This window comes from Mchenga conophoros, linkage group LG18 (genome assembly GCF_057382185.1).
Source record: "Mchenga conophoros isolate Kocher_MC1m ecotype Shallow Benthic linkage group LG18, M_conophoros_male_GT1.1, whole genome shotgun sequence".
Taxonomy (NCBI): domain Eukaryota; kingdom Metazoa; phylum Chordata; class Actinopteri; order Cichliformes; family Cichlidae; genus Mchenga; species Mchenga conophoros.
Window position 1 is genome coordinate 33,034,399 of NC_140543.1, and position 11,179 is coordinate 33,045,577.

The 11,179-nt window shown below is 40.5% G+C and overlaps 1 long non-coding RNA gene across 3 annotated transcripts; it reads left to right on the forward strand.

Moving 5' to 3' along the window:
* Positions 1-503: 503 nt before the first annotated feature.
* LOC146554222 (uncharacterized) lies at positions 504-3,615 on the forward strand. 3 transcript variants are annotated; one of them, XR_014889449.1, is made up of 5 exons: positions 504-940; positions 1,441-1,509; positions 3,150-3,220; positions 3,339-3,376; positions 3,459-3,615. It is a non-coding gene; the product is annotated as an uncharacterized LOC146554222 (long non-coding RNA). The 3 variants fall into 3 exon arrangements; XR_014889450.1 differs by having other exon boundaries at positions 504-705; XR_014889448.1 differs by lacking the exon at positions 504-940 and having other exon boundaries at positions 971-1,509.
* Positions 3,616-11,179: the final 7,564 nt, after the last annotated feature.

Genomic DNA, 11,179 nt, shown 5'->3' on the forward strand with positions numbered 1-11,179 from the left:
CACCAAAACTGATCAAGCTGTACAGATCAAACAAGACTGATTATGCAGCATGCATTGTAACCAGTCTGCAGGATTGTGGCTTGTTTCCAAGCTACTGTAAGATGTGTGCAGGTGCCTTTCTGTTTGCTTCTTTGAGTGCTCTAAATTGCCCAGATAATGACTGCAGAAACTGAATAATGTGTGAGAACAGCTTTCTCTACTTGGCTGTCTTCAAGTTAAAGTATGTAAAAGGTATAAACCTTTGTCTCACGCTGTGCTCTCACCAGGAAATTGATTGCAGAGAAGAATTTTAGAATATCAAATTGAGGAGAGTCCCCAGGAGAATACACTACAACTTGATACCTGCTGTGATTTTGTTCACTGTCCATTTTAAACGTGGACATTAGAAAGTCAATTTTTTTCCCCACACTGTAAAACCCAACAGTGCATCTTACTAAAAGAAGTAAGTTGTTCTTACTCAGTTCTGAAAAATAGTTAAAATAACTTTCATGAAGTGTGTTAGGTAGACCCAAAAGTATACATATGATATAATAACTTTATTGTAATAAGTACACATTATGTTTTTGTAACGTTTTAAGTACTGTTGCTTTAAACTGTTTAAGTTGTGCTAATTCATTTGTATTAGTCATCATCCACAGCCCCGCCCCCAGTGTTTTGCCTGGACTTGTCGGCCATGAGACAGGAGCCTCGTCAAGAGAGTGGAAAGTACAAGATAAAGTTATTTTTATGTTTTTTTGTTAATGCTTACTTCTAGCATACAAAACGTACATTTATCAGACTGCTTTGTTTTAGTTGTACTTCGTTGTAATTTATCAGACTACTTTGTTGTAGTAGCTCGTAACTTAGCTTGCCAGCACACAATTCCCGCCTAGCGCTGTATGGAGTCTGCCTTCACAATTTAAAAAATTAACGGTTGGTTGCTTGTTTCAATCAATAGTTGGTAAGTAGTCTGATTTTTGCAAACTGCATGCCACAAAACCTTTGGTAAAATCAGTGTTTACGCTTTTCTGACTCTGACCTTTATCAAGTTCAAATGTAGCCTACTTTTGACACAGTGAAAATAGTAGAAAATTTATTTAGTGTTAATTTTAAGAGTTTAACGGACAAGTTCGCCTTCACAAATTTTGAATATGATGGTTAGTGGCATTTTAGTCGCGAAATAATTTACCTTTTCAAAGCTGCACTGCACCAAACCTAAACGTTTCTGACTCTGTACTTTCCAAGGGTTAGCCTATTGTGTACTTCACTTGTGTAAAATTGCTTTATTATTTTATAACGTATAGAGTAGTTGACCAACCTGAATTGAAAATGAACTGTAGTGCAAGAATAAATCTTACTGTTTTCCAAGCTTGTGTTATTCAGATTGACTGTTTTTAAGTGAAGTAAAAGTAAAAACTGTTCTGCTAGCTTTCTGTCCTCATGGCTTTTGTGTTATTACAGTCTGACGATTGAAGGAGCAGTAGCATGCCGAGAGATCATCCAGCACTGCACTAAAGACAACCAGTAAAGGTGATTTTAAAACGATTTGGTATCAAAATGTGGAATTGCAAGTTGTGTAGTTTGTCTAGTTTTTCTACTGCCATAAAAGTCATGTTGTTGAAGCATTATCGGCTCAACCATGGTCAGTACACCACAGTTTCACCCTTACCCTGTCTCTACAACACATGCATGTGTACATTTAATACATTTAATTCATTAAAGATACACATGTCAACAATGCACACTCCCACGCAAAGAAAAGACGGTTCTTATCCAGATTTGAATAATTATGGATTTTGTTGCTCTATGTGTAATTTTAAGCAGCCATTTATTGAAAGCCAAATGTTTATCCATCTGAGGGGGCATTTAAAACGAAAAGAAACTGTTCCATGTCCTTTCAAGAACTGCAATTTTAAAACCAATGTCTACTCAACCTTCAATGCCCACAAATGCAGAGACCACCAAAATTCAACAAGTTATGATGAAGGCATTGTGCAAAGTGTTATAAATGTAGAACAAAAAGATGACATGCAGCTTGATTCAATAGAGTCATCAGATGACAATCAAGTGGCATCCACCAGTGAAATCAGTGGAATTGAGGGTTTAGAAGAGCAGTTGCAATACAATCTGGCTGGATTTTTCTTGAAAATGCAGACCCTTCTCCATGTGTCCCAGAGAGCAACACAGGAGATTATTGAGCATATTGATCAGTTGTTTTTGTTATCACAACCTTTGGTTAGAAAATCAGTTGTAGATATACTGAAAAAGCACAACTGTACATATACGGACAAACTGGTGGATGAGATTTGTCAGGCAGTTTCTGATAGTAATGTTTTACATAAACGTGTCACATCTGAAGGACCACTATCTACAGCAAAGAGGAGGAAATCATATTATGAAGAAAATTTTCCATATGTCAAACCTGTGGAGTATTTAATTGAATCGTCAAAGCACACTTATATGTATGTGCCTATTCTCACATCTTTGCAATTGTTGTTGAAAAAAAACGATGTGCTTGAAGAAATTAAACAAGCACCCACACAGATTCCTGGACATTTCATGTCATTTTGTGATGGATCCTACTACCAGGAAAATGTTCTACTGTCACAAGAGGGACAGAAATTGTCAATGATACTTTATGTGGATGATTTTGATCACAAACCCACTTGGTACCTCAAAGAAAATACATAAAGTCTTTGCAGTTTATTGGACACTGGAAAACTTTCCAGTTAAATCTTGTTCTGCTCTACACTGCACCCAGCTTGCTCTGCTGTGCAATTCCAATGATGTACGCCAGTTTGGGTGTAAGGAAATGCTGTCACCACTCTTAAATGATCTGAAAACTCTTGAAGAAGTAGGTGCCTACATTGAGACTCTTGGTGAATGTCTTAAAGGCACTGTCTACTCTGTTGTGGCAGACAACCTTCTGCCCATGGACTTGCTGGTTTCAATGAGAGTTTCAGGTCTACATATTTCTGTAGGTTTTGTCATGCCACCCAAACAGAAATGCAAACAGAAAATGCTGTTACAGGGAATTATGTAATGAGAACAAAAGATGCTCATGATAATTATTGTGCAAGAGCTTCAGAATGATGACATTAAGGAAAACTATGGTGTTAAAAACACCTGTGTTCCTTCTGACCATCTCTCTTTCTTTCATCCTGTCACAGGCTTCCCACCTGACTTCCTACACGACCTGTTTGAAGGTGTCATTTCAGTGGAGTTGGCACATTGTTTAAAGGTTTGATTTCTAAGAGATATTTTAACTTAGAAGACTTAAACAGAGCAATTCTGCACTTTCCATACCAACATTCTGACAAAGTTAATCGCCCTCATCCAATAACCTCAAATTTTGCCAGGTGAGGGACCATGGCCAGCACTCTTTCATGAGACACAGGTAAGTACAACTATGTATATAACACTTGCTGCTCATATAGTATGCTGTGTTTTGCTTATAATATTTTTGGAATTCTCTTCAGCTCTACTTTGAATTTCATCGGATCACCAATCAGAATCTGCCACATGTGTTTTATGCTGCGCTGGATGATTATGCTCCTCAGCTGACTGGACTTTACAAAAAGAGGAAAACTGGACGGGTCGGTGAAAGGATGGAGCAGCTTTTGTCGGCATATGGAAAACAGGTATTTAAAAGATACTAATTATTATTCTGCTTGCTTGGCAGTTGCCATTGTTATGTGTTTGTTTATTTATTTATATATGTATATATAAAAAAAAAAAAAAAAAACACCCAGCACGCCCCTGCGGGCGGTTTATCCTTCAAGCTCGGGTCCTCTACCAGAGGCCTGGGAGCCTGAGGGTCCTGCGCAGTATCTTAGCTGTTCCCAGGACTGCGCTCTTCTGGACAGAGATCTCCGATGTTTTTCCCGGGATCTGCTGGAGCCACTCGCCTAGCTTGGGAGTCACCGCACCTAGTGCTCCGATTACCACGGGGACCACCGTTACCTTCACCCTCCACATCCTCTCGAGCTCTTCTCTGAGCCCTTGGTATTTCTCCAGCTTCTCGTGTTCCTTCTTCCTGATATTGCTGTCATTGGGAACCGCTACATCGATCACTACGGCCGTCTTCTTCTGTTTGTCTACCACCACTATGTCCGGTTGGTTAGCCACCACCATTTTGTCCGTCTGTATCTGGAAGTCCCACAGGATCTTAGCTCGGTCATTCTCCACCACCCTTGGGGGCATCTCCCATTTTGACCTCGGGACTTCTAGGTTATACTCGGCACAGATGTTCCTGTACACTATGCCGGCCACTTGGTTATGGCGTTCCATGTATGCCTTGCCTGCTAGCATCTTGCACCCTGCTGTTATGTGCTGGATTGTCTCTGGGGCATCTTTACACAGCCTGCACCTGGGGTCTTGCCTGGTGTGATAGACCCCAGCCTCTATGGATCTTGTACTCAGAGCTTGTTCTTGTGCTGCCATGATTAGTGCCTCTGTGCTGTCTTTCAGTCCAGCTTTGTCCAGCCACTGGTAGGATTTCTGGATATCAGCCACCTCCTCTATCTGCCGGTGGTACATACCGTGCAGGGGCCTGTCCTTCCATGATGGTTCCTCGTCTCCCTCCTCTTTCTTGGGTTTCTGCTGCCTGAGGTATTCACTGAGCACTCGGTCAGTTGGGGCCATCTTCCCAATGTATTCTTGGATGTTCCTTGTCTCATCCTGGACTGTGGTGCTGACACTCACCAGTCCCCGGCCCCCTTCCTTCCGCCTCAGGGTGCTGGACTTGGGGTGAAACCCTCCATGCATGGTCAGGAGCTTTCTTGTCTTTATGTCAGTGGCTTCTATCTCCTCCTTTGGCCAGCTTATTACCCCAGCAGGGTACCTGATCACGGGCAGGGCGTATGTGTTGATGGCCCGGATCTTGTTCTTACCATTCAGCTGACTCCTCAGGACTTGCCTGACCCTCTGCAGGTACTTGGTGGTTGCAGCCTTTCTAGCGGCCTCTTCATGGTTCCCATTTGCCTGCGGGATCCCCAGGTACTTGTAACTGTCCTCTATGTCTGCAATGTTGCCTTCTGGTAGTTCAATCCCCTCAGTTCTGACTACCTTCCCTCTCTTTGTTACCATCCGACTACACTTCTCCAGTCCGAACGACATTCCAATGTCATTGCTGTATAGCCTGGTAGTGTGGATCAGTGAATCGATGTCTCGTTCACTCTTGGCATACAGCTTGATGTCATCCATGTACAGGAGGTGGCTGACAACTGCTCCGTTCCGTAGTCGGTATCCGTAGCCAGTCTTGTTAATGATCTCACTGAGGGGGTTCAGGCCTATGCAGAACAGCAGTGGGGACAGAGCATCGCCTTGGTAGATCCCGCACTTGATGGAAACTTGTGCTATGGGCTTGGAGTTGGCCTCTAGTGTTGTACGCCACATCCCCATTGAGTTCCTGATGAAGGCTCTTAGGGTCCCATTGATCTTGTACAATTCTAGGCATTCCAGTATCCAGCTGTGGGGCATTGAGTCATAGGCCTTCTTGTAATCAATCCAGGCAGTGCACAGGTTGGTCAGTCTGGTCTTGCAGTCTCGGCTGATTGTTCTGTCTACCAGTAGCTGGTGTTTTGCACCTCTGGTATTCTTGCCAATTCCTTTCTGTGTCCCGCTCATGTATTGACCCATGTGCCTGTTCATCTTAGCCGATATGATGCCTGACAGGAGCTTCCATGTAGTACTGAGGCAGGTTATTGGTCGGTAGTTGGAGGGGACCGGTCCCTTCTTGGGGTCCTTGGGGATCAGGACCGTCCGGCCTTCAGTTAGCCATTCCGGGTGTCTTTCGTTAACTAGCAGCTGGTTCATTTGTGCTGCCAGACGCTCGTGGAGTGCAGTCAGCTTCTTCAGCCAGTAGGCGTGAACCATGTCGGGCCCTGGTGCTGTCCAACTCTTCATACTGGAGACCCTTTCTTGGATATCTGCCACTGTGATGGTTACTGGACCCTGTTCAGGGAGGTCGCTGTGGTCTGCCCTCAGATCCTCTAGCCACTGAGCATTGCCGTTATGGGTTGCATCCTTCTCCCATATGCTCTTCCAGTATTGCTCCGTCTCCAGCCTTGGTGGTGCTGTCCTCTTATTGTTCCCTTGCCACTGAGAGTACACCTTTGCTGGTTCTGTGGAGAACAGCTGGTTTATTCTCCTGCCTTCTATCTCTCTGGTGTACCTCCTCAAGCGGCTGGCCAAGGCTGTGAGTCTTTGCTTGGCAGTTTCCAAGGCCTCAGGTATGGACAACTTGCTGTATTTCTTAGGCACCTTATTTGTCGCACCTTTCTGCAACTCCGTTAGTTGGCTAACCTCCCTCCGTGCTACTTTGATCTTGCCCTCTAGCCTCCTTCTCCATGGAGGGTACTGCGCCTTGTGGCTGTTCAACTTGTAGCCAAGCATCTCACTGATCACTGCTGCCGTATTGTAGATCAGCTTGTTAGTGTCGGTAATCGTGGTTGTAGGTATTGCCCGTAGTGCTGCATTAACATCATCTAGCAGACCTTCTGAGGGTACTTCACGTAATCTTGGTAACCGGCTACGGGGGATCCAGGGTTCAAGCTTGGCCATGATCCTATTTTTCAGGTCAGTTCCTCTCGCACTCAACGATCCTTCTCCTATCGCACTTGGGGCTATGTACCCAATCTCGGGTGGGGGTGATGATATCTCCCCCCTGACCTGGCGTCCTGACTCCTCCTTGCCGTAGCATTTGTGTTGTACCTCGTCAATCTCTAGCTGTGAGAGCAGTCCCTTCTTTCGAATGTTGGAACACTGAGCTACTAGTTGTTTCGCCGTCATTGTGGATGTTGGGTATCGAAGAATCCATAGGTCCCTCATCCTATTCATGTAGCCCCTTCCGCCGGGGTTACTTGCGTAGTAGCATTCCAACAACGCCCTGTTTTCGTCCCTTGCCCAACTGGCTTAATGAGAATATAGAATAGAAACGAATTAGTCCATGATATTGATTATTTTTTAACATGTTTCCTCCTATATATATATATATATATAAGGACACAAACGACATCTATGCAACTAGAACAGCAGTTCTGGCCGGCCTACCAATGTACCTCAGAGATTTTCAAAACATGCAAGGTACTTTGGTATTACAATAATTTGCACATTTGAATTTAGAAAAGGTTGAAAGGAGTTTATAAGTCATCTGGACTTGGGTTGAAAGTTGAAGACGTGAAGTTGAATGACTTATAAACTTCTTTCATCCTTGATTTGACTACCTGGATGAATGAAAAATGAACCTTCACTGTCAACTTAAAACATGTTATGATATATAGAATTTGAAAAACTGAAGAAAGGTGCCTGAACATTTGTATTTATGCTTTTAACAGAGATATTACAGATGAATAATTGTGCACTCTGTATTATATCTTAGGGTGAAATTGAGTTCTATGAAGCCATAGAATTGCTCTGGTTGCTGATGTCGATGAAGAGGAGGTGCCTGGAGGAGTTCCTTTCTCACCACGCCAAGTGTTCATAGAACTTGAAGATCGGTTTGTTATGACTCATCACTCATGGACTGATGCCCTGGTGTCTTTGTTTGGGCTAATCTATGCTCTGCATCTGAGCTATCCTATGAAGTATACTGGCTTTTTTGAGTTCATTCAAGTAGTGTTGCTGAAGCTAGACGATGAGAGAAAGCAACTAAAACCAAAATTGCAGACACTAAAAAATGAGCTTGTGCAGATGATGTTTGTTTTTCACTGGTCACTATATTCGTGCTTTTTCAGTTATCTGTGAATGGCTTCAATAGTTTTATTTGTTCTGGGTAATTAGCTTTCTAAAAGGCAATGTGGAGAAAGCTAAGAATAAGGAGAAAATCCATATTTGACGTTTTGTTTGTGATTGAAAAAAATCTTCACATAGTGTGTAATCTTAAGCTTATTTCTAAAAACATATTTTAGTTACATGGAAATCTTTTGCGAGATAACTGATAATTAGTCAATATGTACAGTATACTTTCATGCTTTATTTTTTAATTGTGTGATGAGTGCCAGTTCACTCGAGGTCTGGGCAAAACTGTTGCGAAGCCACAAATACCTTTGAGAATACTTTTTGTTAGTGACATCCTTAGTTCAGCTGTTTTCTATAGTTGCATTGCTGTAGTGCATGTGATTTCATTATTATACTAAATGTTACTTAAAATTGTGATTGTTATGGCTCTAATGGCCTCTAGACTATTGTTTTTTTATGATGTACACCTATGTATCAGGTCTACATGACTAAATTTGTGTTTTGTACATTTAATCGATTTTCAAAATGCTACAAAAAACATTCAAAATTCCCTAAAAGTGCAAGTTTTAAAATGCCTAATTATTTGTTATTTGATAATGGCTTTAGCAGTCATAGGTTATGACTGAAAGTATGGTTGTATTCATTCTGTATTTTCTCTGCAGTTAAAGTTAATAAAAACTGAATGGAAAGAACAATAGCTTGGTTTTGTGTTAATAGTACTTGAACCATTTGGTGCAATCGGTTTCCCCAATTGGATTAAGTTGTTTAAATACAACTATTTAAGTTAATTTAACTTAATTTGAATATGAGCATGTAACACTTTAAATAAGTTTGAATAAATACAGCATCTTAGTACAAGAAATTTAATGGTTTAAGTTGAAATATACTAAATACAATGAGTAAATAAACATAATGCATTTGAGTTACATTATCATATTTGCTTTGGGTTCTTGGGACTCTAATAAAGTACTTAAATAACCCCAAACTGTTTAAGTTATAAAACTTGAATCAATTGGTGCAATCGGTTTCCCCAAATCATTTGAGTTAACTTAACTTGTCAGGTTTTACAGTGCACTTTCTCCCTTCAAGCAGTTAGAGTCGGATCAAAGACAGTACACACAGAGATACATTCAAACCGATGGCCATGCATTCCTTTTACTTACAAGCTGCAGAAATCCTTCCACTACTGCAGCAACCTGTGTCAGGTAATCAGAATCCATGGAGTGCGACATCCCATGCGCCGTCTAAAACCAAATGTTAATGTAATTAAGACAGGAATACACAGGTAATAGCATATGTTGCAAATCAAAGAGAAGGGTTTGAGACTACGCAGCACGCATTTATTGCAGGTGGGGTGCAGATAACCAGGTGAAAAATATGAAGTGAATTTATGGTGAATGCAAAATATGATTTAGCTAATGCTATTGCATGACATTCCTTTAAGTAAAATTTGCTTTATTGTTAAGGATTGATAAAACAGTGTAGGGGGTATAAATGTTTTTAGTGCATACAAAACCTCTGCGAGTATATTTGCAACATTGTTTTGTCTCCTATGAACCTGTTTAATACAACTGATGCAGGGTTTTTTGCAGCCTGAAGTGAACTCCTAAATGTATTTCTTGGAAATTTCAGTTAAAACAAATGCTCAATCTATATTTGATTTACATTAAATATTTCTATGAAAATAGATAACAGAATTTAACATACGTAAAAACATGATAATGAGGCACACACCCAAAATCAACAGCATTTAGGTGATATATACAGGATTAAAGTGGGATTTGGCAGGTAAGGACTGGGACTGGATGTAATGGTTCTGCGACGTGAAAAGAATTAAAAATAAGTCCCATAGTAACTCATTCCATGTGTTCCAGTTGCTTTTTCTCTGTGTACAGTCTAAATACTATACTGTGACCTGCTGACATGTGTTCCTACTCCCATATTAAATTATCTTGGATTTGTTTATCTGAGTTAAACAAGGTATAAAGAGATGTTTCACAACCTATAGGACTGATTTCCAACCCCTTTACAATATAAAGCTAGTATTAAAGAATCTAATCAGTGTCGTCACCCTAAATATATATTGATGTCTGCCTCAGCTACAGCAGTTCAAAATAATGCATTAGTGTAAACTTCACCACAATGCTGCAAACTAACCAGTTTATCCTGCATTAAACAGCACCAAACTGTCTAGTGGACCGTAGGATGTGATTATTTTCAAATTAATTTAGCAAATATCTCCTAACCATCACTAGAAACAACACCAGGTTAAAATGTTTCACTGCAGAGGTTTCCTTTCCCTGTGATTTCTTATACCATTTTTTTGCACAATAACTAAGTTTATCGTAATTTGTTATGCCTCTGTGCTTCTTCATTATCCTGATAACATACAGCATTTCCAGATACGTGAGAAAAAAAAGTCATTATTGGAACCTCTGTTCACAGTATTCTGCGAAACCCAAATTTAGTTTTTCGTTACAATAGAAACCATTTCTAATCATTTGTTCTTCAGTTTTCACTTTTTAGTAATAGTGCTGTGATGTGAGAGGGAGAGCTGTGGCATACCATGACAACCTAAGTTTACTTTTTCTGTGAGACATAAGGTTGTTTGCAAAAGGGAGTTCCTATAGGGTCCGCTGTTAAAATGTATTCATTTATTTTAAGTTAGCTCTAGTCAACAGCTGTCTGCTAGGCTTTAATTCTACTAATTGGGGTCTTTTGGAGCATTGACTAATAATATGAGCTGCTGTAAAGATGAGTGAAAATCTAGGATGATGTTTCCATTCTCTTAACTACAAAAGAGTTTGGTGGTGTCGGTGGATCGGTTGGTGAATTTAGGACTAAAAGTTTGATTTATAGAAATGAAAAACAAGCAGGCTGAGAACAGTGAATTGAGCAATTCATTCTATCAGTCACCTATGTTTCAGCACTTACATATGCTTCCAGTGTTGCTGCAAGAACAGAGTGATTCACATCTCGCTGTCTGTGACAAAAAAAAAAAGAATTAATACAAACAAATGCAAGAGCTCAGTAGAGATCTTATTTAATTTTGCTCTGACCTTTCTACAACAGGACTCTGAAAGTCTGGATGCTTTCTGAAAGTGAATTGATGTAGGCGTGCTTTAGTTATGCTTTCTCTCCAATAGCCTGCGTGGGCAAAAATAGTATAGAAGTCCATTGAAAACAGGCTTCTGGTTCCTTTGCTTTGAACCTTACTAAACACATTCTTGATGACTTTATGGGCTCAATCACTAGTTTAACATCTGTCACAGTTCTGGGTCATTTTGACCCAGCATTTTCGGTCTTGTATTTTTGGTATTTATCTATATATTGGCCTATGTTCTGATTCTTTAGTTATCCTGTTTTGAATATTATATTCCATGTTTCAGTTTATTCTGGTTAAGGGGTTAGTTCTTAGGTCTTGTTTTGGTGCCCTCGTTTTTCCTGTAGGTTTAGTTCA